At 40.0% G+C, this 5,742-nt stretch overlaps 1 pseudogene; it reads left to right on the forward strand.

Moving 5' to 3' along the window:
• Positions 1-578: 578 nt before the first annotated feature.
• Positions 579-5,737, forward strand: LOC140597637 (FAS-associated factor 2 pseudogene; annotated as a pseudogene).
• Positions 5,738-5,742: the final 5 nt, after the last annotated feature.

The following is a 5,742-nucleotide window of genomic DNA, read 5'->3' on the forward strand; positions in this document are numbered from 1 at the left end:
CGGTAAAGGATCTCTACCCTAAACACCACAGAAGGTTCCTGAAAGATATTGAGGAAGGCATAAAGAGGCACAGCTCCCCGCCTGCCCCCCCTCCATGCTTCTCCCTGAGGCCCCGCTTGCTGGGGCTCCGTGCTATCCTGAGCTAGGGCCCTTCCTGTCTTGTCTTGTTAGAAGCCGCCCGCCCCCACCGCCCCCCCCCCCAGCTTCTTTCTTTCTTTGTATCCACCTTCTACCTTTTTAGAAGGGAAAACCCTTCTCTTTAACTCTCAGGTCGCATTGGTAGGTGTCCAGGATGACTGGAAATTTATCTAGGTGGGTTGGCGGATCGGGGGAGTTGAGGACTCTACTCTCTGGCCTTCTTCCCCCTGTTGTCTCCTTTTTGTTTTAAAGCCCTTTCTGCGGATCCCTGGGTGGCTCAGCTGTTCAGCGCCTTCATTTGGCCCAGGGCGTGATCCTGGAGTCCCAGGATCGACTCCCATGTTGGGCTCCCGGCATGGAGCTTGCTTCTCCCTCCTCCTGTGTCTCTGCCTCTCTCTCTCTCTAGGACTATCATAAAGCAGTAGGACTATCAGCAGCAGTATGAGTTTTAGGTAAGACTTTTGTTATACTGTTGGAACTGCAATTAGTGGATGAGAAGGGCTCATACGTACTTAGCTAGTACCGGGCCATCTCTACACCATACTACTGTCTTCTCCACACAATTCCATAACTGCCTCAAAAAAGGAAAGGATATGCCAAACTTTTCTCTTGCTATGAAAAAGTTTTTTTTTTTTAAGATTTATTTATTTATTCATGATACACATGGGGGCGGGGGCGTGCAGAGACACAGGCAGAGGGAGAAGCAGGCTCCATGCCGGGAGCCCAATGCGGGACCCGATCCCGGAATTCCAGGATCACGCCCTGGGCAAAAGGCAGGCACCAAACTGCTGAGCCACCCAGGGATCCCCTGAAAAAGTTTTAATTGAAAACCAGGATTCTGGGCTGAATACAGCTTCAGCAGATTCCCCATTAAATTAGAAGGGGTTTTTCATTTAAGTCCTAGTGTTGATATGTCACTATGCTCTGTCACTTTGAAAAGCGATAGTGCTTTGTTATCAGCACTGAGCCCTGACAGGCTTTTGATGTAGACTTAGACTAAAATAGATTGCCAGAATGATGAAGGCGCTGCTTACCTTCTAACACCTCCAGGCTGTGGATGTGGGCAAAGGTGCTGACCTATTGCTCTGTCCAGCCCAGTGGGTTTGATCATCTCCAGCTGAATATTTTCACATTTTAGATTGTAAGTTGAAATTGTAGAAGGGTTGATAGGTTTTCAACAGAAGCATGAATGTTACTGATAGCATATGATTTATGCCATCTAGAGACTTAATTTCTTAGGCAAATTGTTAATAATTAATTCTTGCCCTTTAACTTATACATTCTATTTAGAAAGTCTTTAAAGAAAGAAAACCGTACTTGGTGAGTTATAGAGGAAGTTGGCCTGCCAAAAAACATAGTCATTCCTTGAATTAAACACCATGTGCCAACCTTCTGCCAAGCACTGAGTTAGGTGTTGCAAACAGAAAGACAATTAAGAGTACCCGTCCTCAAGCAGAGAGATATATACAGAGGTAGATACTTATAAAATAATGCAGCAAGTGAAATATTATGCATAGAATATTACTGAAGCACAAAAAGCAATTATCTTGATATCTCTTAGGAAACAGGTAACAGAAATAGTGCATGTGTAACCAGTATCCTTGTTCCTAATGACCAGATCAGCACATTCAATGTATAGCTGAATGTTTAGATTGATATGACATTACCTTTCTTGGCTAGGAACAAGATTTCTCTTAGGAGAGGCTGAACACGCATATTCAAATAGAGTTTGCTATCAGAAAAGTGGAAAGGTTTTTGAGGGCTCAGAATTAGTATTTCTTCTTACATTTGCCACCCCACCCCCAGACACGCACACAGTTTAACTCTCTGTACACCATAGTGTCCCATGCCTTTCTGCTGTTGGCCATATAGAAAATAAATACTTTTTGAAAAAGCTTTGCTCTATAACATTTCCAGGCTCCTTCATGTGGGCTCACTTTTCTACTCAGCATGTTTCTCTACATTAAACTCTGGTAGATATGATAAGCAAGTAGCTAAAGAGCATTTAAAAGAGTTTACACTGTGAATGGAAAAATACAGATTTTACTGCCTTTGTTGCCTTTTAAAACTAAACCTCTTCTTGAATGTATTTGTATAGGATTTTCATAGCCCTCCCCTCTGGAGCAATGTTTTAGCAATGCTGCTCTGAGTTTTAATCACTGGATATTTGGTTTTTTCTTCCACACTAATTTCAAATCACAAACTAACATTCAAATTGAAAACAGTAATAGGTTTACAGTCTTTCAATTTACTTTTAACTTCATGCTATCTAAAAAAAAAAAAAAAAAACTTCATGCTATCTTTTCAGAGCATCTGATCAAGTTTAACACCATTGGATAGTTTAAAACTCAGTTTGCAGTAATCCACAGCCCTCAGAAATATTTGACTTCTACCTAAAAGTAAATAAAGGTAAAAAGTCTCTACATCTTCAATAAAAGTTTTCAAAAATGAATCAGCCACATGTTTTGAGTCCCATCTCTGTGAGCAAATTTCCAGAATAAATCATTTCTGGGCTTGGCTGAATTCCAGAGCACTGCAGGTCTCAGTCCAGAGGGCTGCATATATATGCAGATTGGCCATTCAAAGTTAAGGAAATACCTGCTTTCTATATTTATAGATGCTGCCACTTATATTTTGCATTTTATATGATCATTTCCTTGTCTACCTTAAACTATTAAGTTCATGAGTATGGGAATCTCTTCATTGTATTTCCAGCCATAGCTCACTCAGTACCTAGACCAACAGTAGGCACTCAAGGAATACCTGCTAAATCGCCAAATCCCGTGTTTAGGACTGTGAGTGAATAATGGGAACAGAGTTGTACTCAGATGTTAAAGATGACTTCGTATATATTGATCCCTAGATATATGAAGTCAAAAATAACAACAATAAGGAGGGCTTAGATAACTAAAAGTGTTCCTAGAGTAGTATAGCAAATAGGTTCCAGGGAGCTTCATGGACGCTTTCCCCTACCTCACTTATTAACTGGCATTAAGGTAGGAATGTATAGCACAATGCTTCCTTTAAGCAACAAACTTTCAGAAGTATTGCTCCAAGACACAACTCACATAGCAAATAAAGTATAATGTCTTAGAATGGTCTTTAGGACCTGAATTTCTAATTGAGATCTTGTTTTAACATTTTCCTAACTCACACACACACACACACACACACAAACAGGGCATATGCAATATATACTTCTGTGTGTGTAGGTATATATATAAGAAATAGCAATGCTATCTATATACAATTGATACATATACTAATATATATGAGTAACTATATATTTATACATTATATAAGTAACATGTTTGTAATATTTAAATATTACATATGTGATATCTATGTAATACAAACTTATTTATTATAGAAGTCATAACTAAGTTATTAAGCTGTTATCCCTTTTGACAATAAATATCATCTCTCTTGGTCTTACTTACTCTCTATTTCCCAGTTGGGCTTTTAGGCATTTGATGGTGAGAGAATGAGTTAATTTTACCTCTCTAAACAAAGCCAACTGGGAAATGGCTTGGATGCCACCATGGAGGTAATAGAAGATGCCCAATTTTGGTAAATAAAAAACATGTGACTAGATGTCTCCTCATTATTTCAATATTGTATAAATAATACTCTTAAAAATATCAAACAGATCATAAGAATATCTTATAATATTTCAACTCCAATTTTATAGAGAAACACAAATTGTAGCTGTCAGAATGATCCTCTTTCCTAAGCAAAACAACTAACGTAGCAACAAGGTGTATGAGGAGATCAGCAATTTATAAAAGGACTACCTTTTGCTTCTAGTTTTAAATTCTTCACTGGGTCAAACTGTGACTTCATGGCTACTTATTTAATGTGTGTTTGTGTGCATAGGTCTGTGTTTTCTTTCCAGTTATGTTGCCAGTTTATTCAGCAATTTTACCATTTTGACAAAGCTTATGGATTTAAGACGTTTTATAGCAGAATTATTTATTATGAACAAAGTTTCATCTTAATAAAGATGTACTTGTATGGACAAGTACATTTTAATTTTTTCAAGATACATTAATGAAAAAATATTCTGGATCTGTTTTCATTCTTTCTTTTATTCTACACTCCTTCCCCACAAAAAAGTATGCACATATACATAATTATTTTTTACATAATTATTAAGACAAAATTAATATGATTCAGTCAGAGTTCAGGTATGACATTTGTTAATTCATATGGCTAGTGCTCGAAAGGAAATATTATTTATATAAAGGTAGTCTTATAGGGCTAAGCAACAAAAGAAAACCGAATTGAATATGGCAAATAACATGGAATTAAGTACTGTTTCAAGCGTAATTTTTTTTTAAATGTGGTCATTCTGCACTGTTATTCATTCTGTTCAAAGAAAAAGCAACCTTGAGTAATGTATTTTTAAAATCAGCAACTTAATTAGAGGAAAATTTTTAAACAGGCAAAACAAAACAAAACACCCAGAGTATGAAAATCAAAACAGGAAATTACGTTACAATAAGAGGTAATCAAATCATTCCTTTAAGAAGCGTAGAGGCGGCGGCCAAATGGCAGCGCCTGAGGAGCCGGATATAACCCAGGAGCAGACAGAGAAACTGCTGCAGTTTCAGGATCTAACTGGCATAGCAACTATGGATCAATGCTGCCATCCCTTGGAACAGCATTACTGGGACATAGAGGCTGCTGTACAGGACCGATTGAATGAACAAGAGGGTGTGCCAGATGTTTTCAACCCACCTCCATCCTGACCCCTGCAAGTTAATACAGTTGAGCACAGGCTCTACAGTTAGGCTATTGCAAGACCACAGCCAAGGGGGCTGCCTGGATGGGGTTATTACTTAATAATGCTTCCATTCCGATTTACCTACACAATACTTGATATATTTAGGTTTGCCCCTCGCAGCTGGGTCACTGACCCCGTTGGGGACATTGTTTCATTTATGCTCTCTTTTGAAGAGAAATATGGGAGGGCACACCCTGCCTTCCACCAGGGAACGTACAGCCAGGCACTTAACGATGCCAAGCGGGAGCTTTGGTTGCTTTTGGTTTGTCTTCATGGAGATGATCCCCAGGACTCCGATGAGTTCTGTTGCAACACACTCTGGGCCCTGAAGTTATTTCCCTAATAAACACTAGGATGCTTCGCTGGGCATGCTCCGCAAATAAACCTGAGGGATATAGGGTCTTGCAGGGTTTAGGAGGGAACACCTATCCATTCCTGGCCTTGATTATGCTGAAGGATCAGAGAACGACTGCAGTGGGACCCGATGACCTTATTAACCAGCTGACATGTATCATGGATGCAAACCAGACTTACCTCGTGTCAGAACGCCTTGAAAGGGAAGAACGAAATCAGACCCAGGTCCTGCGACAACAGAAAGACGAGGCCTATCTGGCCTCTCTCAGGGCTGACCAGGAGAAGGAAAGGAAGACACGGGAGGAGCCAGAGCTGAAGGGGCGCAAGGAGGAGGAGGAGGTGCAACAGCAAAAGTTGGCAGAGGAGAGAGGTGCGCGGAATCTACAAGAGGAAAAGGAGGGGAAGCTGGAGTATCTGCCCCCAGAGCCTTCCCCTGATGACCCTGAAAGTGTCAAGATCATTTT

This window comes from Vulpes vulpes, unplaced genomic scaffold (genome assembly GCF_048418805.1).
Source record: "Vulpes vulpes isolate BD-2025 unplaced genomic scaffold, VulVul3 u000000878, whole genome shotgun sequence".
Classification (NCBI taxonomy): domain Eukaryota; kingdom Metazoa; phylum Chordata; class Mammalia; order Carnivora; family Canidae; genus Vulpes; species Vulpes vulpes.